The 13,905-nt window shown below is 36.4% G+C and overlaps 1 long non-coding RNA gene across 2 annotated transcripts in view; it reads left to right on the top strand.

Annotated features, from left to right (window-relative positions):
• Positions 1 to 226: 226 nt before the first annotated feature.
• Positions 227 to 13,905, top strand: part of LOC127164876 (uncharacterized) — a 52,981-nt gene continuing 39,302 nt past the window's right edge. For both annotated transcript variants that reach the window (XR_007827713.1, XR_007827712.1), the window contains exon 1: positions 227 to 463. This is a non-coding gene — a long non-coding RNA (uncharacterized LOC127164876). The remainder of the gene's footprint in view (positions 464 to 13,905) is intronic.

Below are 13,905 nucleotides of genomic sequence, written 5' to 3'. Positions count from 1 at the left end.
GCAAGCTGTGGGGATGCAAACTCAATACAGTGCAAACAGTAACTTTTAAATTCTTCCTCTCTCTCATGCACGCACACGCGCTGGAGTTGCAGTGGACTTTGGACTGTACCAGATGGCTTCTGCTCTGCTACAGGACTGAGTCTCCGAGAGGGGAGGGCAGGAGAGCGGAGCGGAGCAGAGGAGGGTGGGGGGTGGAAGAGTATGCAGAAAAGTGGCAGTGGTCTTTTCACTGAGCGTTTGTGTCTGGAGCGTTCACAAGCTTCTACCACTCTCTCTCTCTCTCTCTCTCTCGCTCTCATTGTTGCTTAGGGTGGAGGTTGAAACTGGATTTAACTGACGCTTGAAAGTAAAGTCAAATAGAGTAGCATAGCAAAGCATGTGTTGTATATGTTTTTTAGATATCTCTATGAATATAAAGAACGGTCGCTGCACGGAACAAACAAATGAAGTTGTGGAGTTGTGGGTAAGTAGATTTCTAGAGTCTGGCTGTGTGCCGTATGTGTGAGAGTGTTTGTGAGGTTAAGTTTGGGTACCATAAGCATGTTTTTCTCAGTACAGTTTTTCACTTCATGGCAATGGGAGGGTCTAAAGTTAGCACTGTGTTTTTCTTCATCTAAACACATGGCGATTTAAACATTCATGTTGAGAAAAAATGTAACAATGTTCTACTTTAGAGTGCTTAGAATCTGTCTATATTTGTGTAGACAAGGCGGTTGTGTTTAATTTGCACATACATATCTGATAAAAGTATTGTTGACGTGCTGTAAAATCTGTGAAAAATATCATGAGCTGTGTACAATGGTGTTACTGCAGATGTGTAATATTCTCTATGCATGTGCGTGTGTGCGTCAGCATACTCATCTGGAGTGTTTGCATGTTTGTTAGTGGATTTGTATTAATCCTAACGGTGGGGCTGCTCACTGCTGCAGTGTATGATGGACTCAGCTGCTGTCTTTCTCCTCTGTCTCGTCTGTGTCTCCTTTGTTCAGACGTCCAGACATCTACTGCATCCCGAAATAGAGACTTTCTCTCTCTCTTTCTCTCCCTGGTGTTTTGAGGGGGCACACACACAGAGACGCAGTTTCAGACGGCATCAAAGCGGTTCCTCACAGCTGTCTGTGTGCCGCCGGTTGATTGATAAGCCAAGCGGCGCAAGAAAAAAGCTCTGATTCGTTCTAATCCATACCATCGCTCATCGGTTACTTGGTGAAGGGCTTTGAATTGTTTATGCTCGTGCTGCGTCGGTGACGTGTGCGCAGCCTGCAAAAGTTGTTGGGTAACTTTCTACACGAGCATACGCAGGTTCAGCAGTGGTTGGGTGGTAATCTGCATGAGAGGTTGAAAATATACAGCGTGTCCAAAAGGATATCCTGAGGGGAAACCGCCTAAAATAGCCACACTTTTTGAACTTGGTTTCAGTCTCTTATCACAAGTTTTGTCGTTATGGAAAAACTGATAAACGGCAGATAGAAAGCAGAGCAGGGAGGAATTGAATTGAGAATGAGTGAGAGAAAAGAGCTTACTAGGAAAAGAGACATAGGCGGTCTTTGCATGCCGTGAATTCTTAGTGGCTGACCCCTATGGAAAATAACAACAGGCACATGTGAAGGTCATCCAGTCATCATCCTCCCTTCATGCTGACCGCTCGCTCACGCACACCACTAGTCGTATAGTAGACTTTCAACACTTCGAAACTTGGTCAGCACTTGATTTATCCCTTCACACAAAGAGAAAATGAAAAAAGTGGACCAAAATCACAGAGGAGGCATGTGTGATTTAAAAAGTTTCTTGTGTCTGGTTCAGTCTGATCTCCTCCCTTTCCTCCTCTTTTTAATCTGATTAGTTCTCATGTCTTAGCTTTGCTGGCTCAGCTGTCTCGAACCGAGGAGTGGGAGGTCATGATGACTCCCATTGTGTGTGTCAAAGGAGACGATGAGGTCATGAGGGACTTTGGTCCTTCAGAGGTCAAAGTTCAGATTACGGGCAGGCTGTGCTCTTGGTTGAATGTTGGTTTGAGTGAGCAAACCGAAATGGATGATGACTGGAGAGCCCATCAGATTAGGCTATTTCTTGCAGATGTGCATTTGTGAATAATCAAAATGTCCCATCTTTTTTAATGGGTGTTCGCAGAAAATGTTTTATTTGTTGTTAGCATCCGTGGGATTTTTTTGTAAGTACTCTCCTCCCCTTCTTACCTTTGCTCCACTTCTGTCTTCCCGCGCTGTTGCTCAATATCTGGAGTTTTCACACTCTGCCTTGCGAAAAATAATAATTTAAACCACGGTGTTTGTATATGAACTTCTACTGAGGTGGGTGTGTGAACCCGCCTGTTTTACAACCCTAAATTAAAGCCTGGTCATTTCATGCCACTAGTGTTTGTTTTGTAAAGTTATTTTAATTCACATTTCAGGCTCTGTGAGGTGAATTGGAAGCACTGCTGGGTTCACCACAAGATTTCAAAATCATTGTTGATAGAGTGTAACTTGACCTCAGCCAATGGCGTCGCTTGGAGCTGGTATAATCCCTCCCACATGTAAACAATGGCATGTTGCCCAGAGCAACTGCCAAAACCGTCATGCCTCATATGAACTGACCGAAAGTGCCTTTTCCCACCTCTCTCTCTCTCTCTTACTCAGATTCTCTTATTTTTTTTCTGCTAGGAAGAGAAAGAAAAGAGTTGCACCTGTGGACAAAGTGCTTTTGTGTGGATACATGTTGTGTGTCCCAGTTGTATTTGCTTTGATTAAACAAACAAAATACATTGTTATTGTTAGCTTTATTTAATGTTGTTCACTTTTTTGTCCTTTCAGGATGTGTATAAAAGTAGAATTAGGCTGTATTATTATTTAGGTAATTCCCTATAATTGCTTTTGTCACATGTGGATTATATAGTACATCTACCTAATTGTTTGGCTTTACAGGGCTCTACGCTTAATTTTCTATTTAGGAGCAGAGTCGAAATTTCAGGAGCACTTTTGAATCAGTATTTTAAAAAATTGCCTTCCCATTACGAGGTGATATTTTACTCCTTAAAGTGATTTACAGGGGAATTTAGTTTGTACCTTTGTAATGGCATTTTTTTTTTAACTTATTAAAAATATGTCATCTTTTATGTCAAATTTTTTAAAAATACAATTTTTTTAAGCTTTTTAAAATTTCTAATTAAAACAACCGAATAAGAACAAGTAGAATGAGAATAAGGTACCAATCAAATGAAATCAGTATTAACAAAATTAATTTGTACTACAGAGGTGGTACAGAAGAACACACAATTGGCTTGTAGGTTTATTTTCATATGTTTAATGAGGCAGAGAGGTGCAGTGAGTGCAATCAAATCCATAAACTCATGTTGAGATTAATGTTTTAAATCTAAAATTTTGAATACAGAAATATTAAATGATTTAAATGACTGAAAATATACTTTAAAATTAAACTAAAACCGACAGTAGGTGGCGGCAAGTCACTGATTTAATTACTGAATCATTCATTTGATTCGTTCGAACAGCTGATTCGTTCAGGAATAAAGCAAGTGACTGTCTTTACGAATGGGAAATTGAATCATTGACTCACTACATTAATTTAAAAACGCACGTTCATTCATAGACGGTTGTAACTTGTTACAGACTTTTTTTGACGACGAAATAGAGCAAAATCAGGCAATAGTGTTATAGTCAGACAATGTAAGCCACTTAATATTAACTTCTTGTTTATTTAACTGTTGTATTAAATCAGTATCTCATTTACAAACTTGCTTAAAAATCATTAAAAGCTGTCACTCATCTTAGTTCATCGCGATCTCACAAAGTTCCATTATAATTACCTAAGCTCTCTAAACTGCACAATGAATCTCTTATTTACACTTTCTCTACACTTTGTTTATGAAAGGATTTGTGAGATAAGTCTTGTGATACATTACTCAGCATTGCAAAAACATGTAGAAACCTTTGAAGCTCCCCTCAGCGCAAACACAAATATGCTGATCGGGTCACTCACACTAGTGCTCCTAAATATTTTTTTCATAGTTGCACGCAGTAGTTTTCAGTCGCAAATGCAAACCGTAGAGCCCTGCTTTATGAAGAAAAAAACAAGCATCAAGTTGCTCAATCCATAATTAGCAATGTCCTGGCTGAAGCTCGGCTAGCTGCATGTGTAAAGTTGGCTGTCCTGTGCATTAAAATTCAGTTCTCAGTTGATATATGCAAAGGAGCATATAAGATTGCTTGAGCTAGATGAAGTCTGACAGTCTGCATTTAAATATAGTGCGTGGTGGCTAGAACAGCAGCGATGCTGGAAATACATCGAGGACTGTATCTGGTTTTCGAATTGCCAATATGAATGATCCCAGATGTGTTCAGCTTTCAAATGTTCATATGAACACTGCCATTCAAAAGTTGATGTCGAGAAAAGCTTCTTTAAAAATGTTTTTACTCTTAGGTTCAACCTTGAAAGTATATAAGTGATTTATTTAGTCAAATGAAATGCAGTAATACAGTGAAATATTATTGCAATTTAAATTGACACTTCTTTTTAAATATCTTTTAAAATGTAGTTTATTCCTGTGATGGCAAAGCTGAGTTTTCAGCATCATTACTCCTGTCTTCTGGTACATAATCCTTCAGAAATCATTTTTAATAGCTGATTTGGTATTCAAAAACATTTTGAAAAGCATTGAAATTAGTTGAATGCTTAATATTTTTTGCGCAAACTGTTCAAAATTTCTTCCATAAAAACTTGCTGACCCCAAACTTTTGAATGCTATAGTGTACGTTAGCACTGGTAATCTAAGATGAAGTGACACAACATTAAGCACCATATACCATAATAAAGTAATGTTAAATATATTGCATGGAAGCTTTTAGGAGATTTCTCTCTACTCTGTTGTAGAGAAGTAGACTTTGTGACCTCATTATAATTGGCTAAACAGAAACACTAATGACGCAAGTAGCTGACAGCTGTAAGATCAGAGGAAAATTTGGAAGAAAACAGGACGGATAAACAGAAAGAGAGACTCTGAGTTCAAATCTGACACGGTTAGCCGTGTGGTAGATGAAGAAAGAGAGAGTGAGACAGAGATGCCTAGGGCTAAGTCTGACCCAGCTGTGTAAAAATACCATCTATTTCTTCATGCACTCACACACACTCTCTCGTCTACTAAAGATACTGTTTATCTCCCTGTGCCTCCGACCAAAACAGGGACACAATTCTCCATCCAGAAATAGATCAGAAGCAGTGTGCTGTAAATGACACTATAGAGTCCTAGCAGTGTTCTTATAGGTTTGGTATGTTTTTTTGTTTTTTTTTTATTAGACTATATGGGTATTAAGAGAAGTGCTGCTATGGTGACAAAAAATTCACTCCTACTACAGTTATTCTAGTTTATAGTTATTAATGATGCTCCAAAGATTGAAGTAGTGCATCTACATGCATCCCAGAATAGTCTAAAGAATGACAGGAAGTGGGTTTCCACGGTTGCAGGGGTCAGGCAGGGTCGACTGTGTGTGTGACTATGGAGACTGGAGGAGTACAATCAGAGCAGCTTGTACTGGGTACACACAAATTCTTGTGGGACATTTGACAAATGGTATGACAGGAACACCAAGTTCCTCTCTGTTACTTTGCTCTTTCTTCATGACACTACAGAGCTCATCCGTGTATGTTTATGATTGTGCATTATAAGCGTTAGTGATGCAAATTCTTACATATGAAAATACAGTCTGCCAGTCACGCAAATTAGTATTTTGTATTGTAAAACGGTTCCCTTTATATTTTTCTTTCAATACCGAACAATACAACAATTAAGAGAAACATTGTATTACTCAAGATATTGTTCCCAGGAAACTTTTCTGAAATTGTTGGTACTCTGTTATTGTATGTTATTATTATTATTATTATTATTATTTATTCCCCTATTTTTACATTAGGATTATCTGTGCTATTATATATTTTCTTTAGTGTTTAAAAACACTATTAAATGCAAAGCTTAAAACAAAAATATACATTTTTACACTTAACATTATAGTTTTGTGGTTTCTCAGTGAGCATGTAACATTTAAAATGATTGTAGTTTAACATTTTTTGTTTTGAATTTATTTATACAAAACAGGAATATTGTCCATAACAAGAAGATTATTGGTAACACTTTACAATAAAGTGTCATTTGTTAACGTTATTTAATGTGTTAACTAACATAAACGAACAAAGAACAATACATTTATTACACTATTTATTCATCTTTGTTTAATGTTAGTTAATAATAATACAGTCATTTTTCATGTTAGTTCACAGTGCATTAACTAATGTTAACAAACACAACTTATGATTTAGTAATGCGTTTGTAAATGCTGAAATGAACATTAACAAAGATTAATAGCTGTAGATGTATTGTTCATTCTTCATTCATGTTAACTAATGTAGTTAACTGATTGATAATATCGTATTGGCCTGGTTTGTAATATCTGTGATAATGTTTTGTTAAAATTGCTGTTTCTATTAGAATTTCGCAGGAAAAATAAATATATTTTTCTTATAAGGATTTATTGATAATTTGATAATTAGGCCTTGGAAAAGTGAATGACAATGACTGACTCTTAATGTTTTGACAAATCTTTGCAGTGTTTGACATTTTCTGAAATGTATATCAGATTACTAGGGTCTTTTCAGAGAAGAAACATCCGAAAACTATTATATTCTTATATAATGTCTGTATACATGCATTTTGAAGAGATCTAATCTATTTTTTTTATCTTTCCTATGAGAAAATCACAAAAAGAGAGCAGCGAAACGAATTGGAAATAGCACACTCCCGGTTTTCTTCCAGCTTCCTGCAGCACTGCTTTAGGGAGGCGCCACAGAACACGTTCCAGGCGTTTTTCTGTGTAGTAAATCCAACCACAGACAGAAATCGCATTCCAGTGTTAATTCACAGATTAATTTTGATGAAGTAAACTCTCTCTTAAATGTCAGCGCACAGTCTGATTTTTTTCAGAAACATCTGTTTATGTAAGTCGTTCGTGTTCCCTTTGTTATGCAGCTGAAGGGGCTTATTTTGCAGATCTGAAACAGTCACCTTGTGTTTGTTCACTTTATCCAGCAGAAATGTCTTCTGACACATCATTAGACTTTCAGCATGTCTTAGGAAAACATGAGAGTGCCTCTCTGTGTACATTACACATGACAGAATGAGACTGTGTGTATGAAAGTCAGCCAGGGCGGTTGAAGAAAGCTATAAGTGACCGCTGTGTTTATTATACTTTCTTATGTAGACGTCCAGAGAAGCATGTGGTAAATCATGTACAGAACACACACTGTACTGTTACAGTTCATGTCAACATGAAGTGCTGTTCACAACATGTACTTCTATAATGTACGTCTCATTATGGCAGTAACAGGAATTCATGTTTAATTTAAAGGGATAGCTCACCCAAAAATGAAAATGACTCCATGATTTAATCATCCTCAAGCCGTCCTAGGTGTATATGACTTTCTTCTTTCAAATGAATGCAACTGAAGTTATATTAAAAATGTCCTGGCTCCTCCAAGCTTTATAATGGCAGTGAATGGCTGCTGAATTTTTAGCTTTCGCTAACTGTCTCATGCGCATTCATGAGTGGCGTTCCAGCAGATGATGTAGGATGTAGGCATAGCGTAAGCTCCGCTGAGAATATGCTAGTCTCATGAGAACCAAGTTTTGTTTACCGGAGCAAAGGAAGCAAAGTTTCCTTTGTTTAGCAAAAGAAAACCAGTCTCTTCTCTATATTGAAATTTTTACAAATCCTCGTTTTGTACCTCTAATTTGTGACAGTGTTTTGGTTTACTCTCTCCTCTGCGCTTCTGCATTCATCACTTCTCACCAGAGCTTATGCTACGCCTTCGTTCTACATCGTCTGCTGGAATGCCGTTCTCGCGAACACGCTAATGATAGTTAGCAGAAGCTAGCTAGTCCTAACTGCATGCGCCGCTTCACGCAATAAACGGTGTCTTTTTCATATTAATCAGAGTTTCTGTTTCTATTTCTGTGACGTCGCGGCTGGAACAGCAACATACAAACTATGGCAGTTCTAATCTCAGGTACTGATTATGTGCTTCATTCAATGTTAAAAGTGTCTAATGTGAGTTTGAATGTCATATTGTGTGACATTTATAGCTATATTAAAACCAATAATAGATCATTTACCTAGGGGCCTATGAAATCCGTTTTATTTTTTCCCAAATTCTGTTTTTTGTGTTTTAATTTTTCTGGATTCCATTTTTTTTTCCATTTAAAATTGTTCTGGACTCAAATTAATTGTATTAATCAAAAAAGCATGTCTAAGTAATTAAAATCATGAAACTTAAACAATTTAGCATCAATTTATTTAAAGTTAAACAAAAAATGACACGTTTAGGGCCCAATAAAATGTTTTATTTTTTCCCGACACCTTATGTTTTATTGTTACCAAATTTTTTTTATTATTTGAATGCATAACAAGTTTAATTTATTCTTACAATAGCCTTATGTTTTTTTTTTTTTTACCAAATGAAGGCATAAACCATTAATTTATCTTTTCATTAATAAAAATGTAACAAATTGAATTTTTTGGCAAAACGTTTGAATAATTTTAGTAGTAGTATTACATACATTCTGCTTAGCAATAATGTAGTTCTGCCACAGTGTCTTCGAGTTAAACTGAACTTTTATTTAGTAGTAAACGAAACCGCGCATCCACGCTATTCATTAACATAGAGACACGCAGAATATGTAAGATTCATATTTAAATAGTCTTTTTGCAGCTTAATATTTACAAATACTAGTCCATATCGCGATTTAAGTATAATGACCCACTTTTGATTCAGCCAGCCAAACTTTGACAAATTCCGTGACATTCTGCATTAAACTGTAAATTTAGTTTTTATTACTGGATTCCGCAATTCCGTCCGTGCCCTATTTACCTCAGATCATAAAAATAAATTTAAGTGAGCATATACGTTAAAACTGCAAACTCAATGCGAACCAACAAGTGTTTTCCATGACAAAGATGGGATCAGTCACTGAGTATGTAGTTTTATTAATGTTAAAAAGGTTTAATATTTATGAATTACATTATAAACCTTTCAGTTTCGTTGGGAGTGGAGTGTGCTTCTGTGCTTTTGAAATGCTTGTCGCTGGATTCTTTTAGTGTCGTGTGTAGTTAGGACACAATGTAATACTCAACCAGAAAAATGTGGTGTATAAATTTTAGTGTGTTGGAAATTGATTGGATGGTGAAAAGTTTGCTATTGAATACAAGTTTGCTAAAACAATGTCTAAGCTAACTTGGCTATTTATTAACATTAGCCGCAAGGCCGTAGTGACATAAGCAGAAAGTGAAAGTTGTTTTAGAATAAAACAAAGTTGTTCTATGTTTTGCTTAAATATAATTGTTTTTTCTTTTAAAAATGTGCTGATATATTGTTAACATGCAATAAAACTTGATTGACTTTAAATGCTATTCTGGCCATAGTTAGACCTTTAATGCATCTAGTTAAAGAGAAATCTTGAACTGGCTTGTACCTTAAAAGGCTTCCTATTTTCAGTCAGAGAATGAGACAAATGTAAGACTGGAAACCCAACTCGCCTTATGACATCCATTTTAGTGGAAACTGAGAAGCCAGAATGCCAGTAACAATGAAAGAGCTATGAGTTCCCTTGAAAAGCTAAATGACCGAGGTGTCCGTTCTCAAGCCAGAAAGAGAAAGAACAGGTTTGGAATGTAGCTTGACAGGCAGCATGTGTGTTGATACAGCTTCAGGACGTCTGGCCACAGTCCAAACACAGATTCATTGAGCAACTTGTTGAGAGGTATTTTTCTTCATTCCTTTTTGCCATTCTCTGGTCATCTAGAACCACAGAATGTCTCTTATTTGTCCAAATGAATATTTTAGAGGACAAACAGTGTCTGTGGATGTTTATGTGTTTTCATTTAGGCCCCTTCCTGAATGGCTTCAATGTGATTTTATGTGTTTTTATGTGTTTGTAGTCCATGTACAGCATGATCAGTGTTAATGGACATGTGGCTTCATCCTAATGGACAGAAATTATGTGTTTACTAGCACAATAATTAGCAGGGGGTCAATGTTTTCCCTGCATTTGTCTGCCGCTAAGGAAAGGAAGGAGCCAAACATGTGCACGTATATATGTGTGTGCGTGTGTGTGTGCTTGCTGGCGGTGTCAGATGGAGAAGGCATGTGTGTTTCCTCCCAGAGAGGCCTCTGCTGCGCGTGTGTATGTGTGTACGCATGTATATGAATGAACTTGTTGCACTGCAGTTTCCAGGGTCACAGGGTGCAGCGTTTTCAGAGCGGCACTGTATGTTTACAGTGCTCATGCACATACATACAGAGGAACATACATTAACATACTCACCTACCCAGAGAGGCCTCTCAGGGTGGAAACCAAGTTCGTTCTCTGTAAAAAAAAAAAAAAAAAAAAAAAACGTGGCTGTTTTGAGTTCTTTGTGTTGACCAGTTAAAGGAATATCCTGGGTTCAATAGTTAAGCTTAATCACTGTTTGTTTAATAATGACTAATTGATTACCACTAAAATTAACTTTTACATTTAGAAACTTAAAATAGAATGGGGTTCATTTTTGAGATTTTAAAAACACAAAAAGTGATGCTTAATTTTATAAAAGCTATTTATTTGAGCTTTAGAGTTTTTACTGAAATCATCATTGAATTATTGTTTATGTCTTGTGGCTATACTATTGAAAAAGTATTTTTTTCAGCAGTCGACAATTATGCAACAAGTTCTGTTGACTGAGCTTAACTTGTACCGAGTACAGAATATTCATTTAAACCTGCCTGTAGCAAACTTTCAAATCTATGTAGTAAAGCCAAAAATAGAAGCATCAAACAAATGGATCAATAAAATTCTCAAGTATGTGTAAATCTGTCCAATAATTTTGAACCTCTCAACTTTTTGAACTCAAACAGCTGAAATCTAATTGAACTAAATCTAGATTTCTAAAAAAAATGGAGTAAAAAATAACTTTAATAAAAGATAAATTATATGAAAGTTTCGGAAAGAGCACCTACAGGAAAACAGACACTTTGACTGTAGTGAAATATAGAAACAGTCGGACTGTCAAAGGCTCTATTGTCTTTACTTTGCTCTGGGCTCAAGACATCCGCATAGTTGTACCTCTCCATGGGGCCTTTGCACAGCTGTGTGTGTGTGTGCATGCGCAGGCGACCTCTTACGCAGTATGGGTTACAGTGTAACTGTGTCAGTGTTTTCTCTAGGAAGAGTGTTTGTCTTACAGGCTGCTGGAGAGGCCCTTTTGTTTAACTTGGTGAAGAGGATCATCCTCAAAGCAAAGGCCTTCAACAGCACTGTACACTTATACTGTGGTGGAGTCAATGTATGTGCTTATATTAGAGTGTGTGTGTATGAATGTCGCTGTGTCTCTGTGTCTCTGCAAGTTTGTTCAGTGCCTACGCTCCAAGGAAACTGCAAGCGGTGAAGTGGCTCTGCTCACTTATTACAGTTATTAGCTGTTCATATGCAAGTTGCAAAATTGATTGAGGTGAAAAAATGAAATGTGACAAACATTTTGTAAAGAAAAGTGATGTTTCCATCCTCATGTTCAAGAGAACAAAATCATCACTTCTGTGGAAATCGTCTGCTGCCTCTCAGAAGTGTTTGGCGCTGGCTCTAACATTTCATAATGACCAGAGAAACATCTTTTCTTTTTGTTTTCTGAGCAAAATATTGATTTACATAAATTTGTTGAGGCAAAGACATGTGACTTGTGATGCTCATCTAGGACTTACTTCATAAATGTGGTGTTTTTAGAGCTGTCATGATTCCTCAATTCAATTCAAGTACTTGATTAAAAAAATCAACTACAATTTGCCCTTGTCGGATAGCTAGGAAGTGGCATTATTAGACCGTTTTCCAAAGCTGCAAGATATATTAAACCATTTATTTATGTGATGCCGGTTTAATATATGTGCTTTAATTATTTACATGCGCGAAGGTTACGTATGTGCGTTATAGATAATTGACTCACCCCCTTGTCATCCACGATGTTCATGTCTTTCTTTCTTAAGTTGTAAAGAAATTATGAAAATAGGGAGAACCGGAATACACAGAGTTCACGCAGATCTAGACAAGATGAGCATTTGAGGTTAAAAGATATAAATTGTCAGTTTTTTAGAAAATAACCAATCGTTTTGCTAGATAAGACCCTTCTTTCTCAGCTGGGATCATTTAGAACCCTTTGAAGCTGTATTTAAACTGCATTTTGGAAGTTCGAACTCACAGGCACCATAGAAGTCCACTATATGGAGGGAAATCCTGAAATGTTTCCCTCAAAAATGTAATTTCTTTACGACTGAAGAAAGAAAGACATGAACATCTTGGATGACAAGGGGGTGAGTACATTATCTGTACATTTTTGTTTTGCAAGTGAACTTCTGCTTTAAGCCTAGTCCCAGACTAAAATGTAAGTCTGTTGCAACTGAAAGAAACTTGCTCTTAAAATATATCAGTGTGTCAGGATCTTAAAATATATCAGTGCCTTTGTTTTGTATCAAGATGGGCACCAGTAATGTTTTTTTTTTCTAAGGCACATTTATAAACATGACTTAAATATCCTAATTGACCCATGCTTTAATCTAATCCTTGTTCACTTAGATCTCTTTTTTATTACAACAGAAACATTAACTATAATTATACATTTACTCGATTAATCATCAAAATAATCGACAGATTACTCGATTACTAAAATAATCGCAATAATAGTGACAGCCCTAGTTGTCATCATATTTTAAGTGGTTATATTCTCACTGAAAAAATACTTTATCCACCTGAAGCAAGCACATTGTTTAATTTCTTTGTGCTTTTTGGTATTTCCAAACACTCTTTTTTTTGTGAAACCAGGCCTAAGTATTTTAAGAATTTTGTTCAGTAAAACCATACGAGTACTTGCTTTTGAAAATAAATTTATTCAAATGAATTATTCCCTGTTTGATATTTTTTATATGTATTTTAAGTAATTTTAAAGGCTATTGTTCACTTAGATCACTTTTTATTACAACAGAAACATTAACAATAATTATACATTTACTCGATTAATCGTCAAAATAATCAACGGATTACTCGATTACTAAAATATTTGCAATAATAATGGCAGCTCTAGTTGTCATCATATTTAAAGGGGTTATATTCTCACTGAAAAAATACTTTAACCACCTGAAGCAAGCACATTTTTTTATGTACATTTCTTTGTGCATTTTCGTATTTCCAAACCACTTTTTTTTAAACGTAATGTCCCTGAATTTACAAAAACACAGCCTGACTAATGTATTTCCCCTCAGTTTTTTGGCCCACCTTTTTAAAATATATGTTAAATCCCATTTTTCATTGTTTGTTGTTTCATCCCAACAAACCGAAAAACTGTTTCTCCTTGTTTTCTTGCAAAGGACTTGAACACACATGTCATTAACCACAAACCCTTTGCATTTCTCACTGTAATACTCACTCTCAGTTCCCAGTGACACAAACCACATGATCAATATCGCTGAACCTGAAGACCTCACATCTATGGTCATAGTTCAGATATCTTGGTGAGGGGAGTGTGTAAAACAACACTGCCCTCTTCTGGAAAGAGAGAGGAAGGAAAAAAGCAGAAGAGGCCAGCAACAGATCAGAGACACTGAGGAGGAATAGAAAGCTTCGCAACAGATGTGCTCTTATTATAGCCCCTAATGGAAGCGAAACGCACCAAACCAAAATAGTGAAATCCGAAGAGGTTAAATACATCTTCAGCAAAGTAACACGAAAATGAGATCACCGCCACCCTCTTCTGCACACTTGCTAGGCTCAGTTTGCCTCTTTGTATCTGTTATTGAACTTTTGATTGTTTTAGGAAACAAAAAACTAAA

Source organism: Labeo rohita, chromosome 5 (genome assembly GCF_022985175.1).
Source record: "Labeo rohita strain BAU-BD-2019 chromosome 5, IGBB_LRoh.1.0, whole genome shotgun sequence".
Taxonomy (NCBI): Eukaryota; Metazoa; Chordata; class Actinopteri; order Cypriniformes; family Cyprinidae; genus Labeo; species Labeo rohita.
This window is presented reverse-complemented; position numbering and strand designations above follow the sequence as displayed.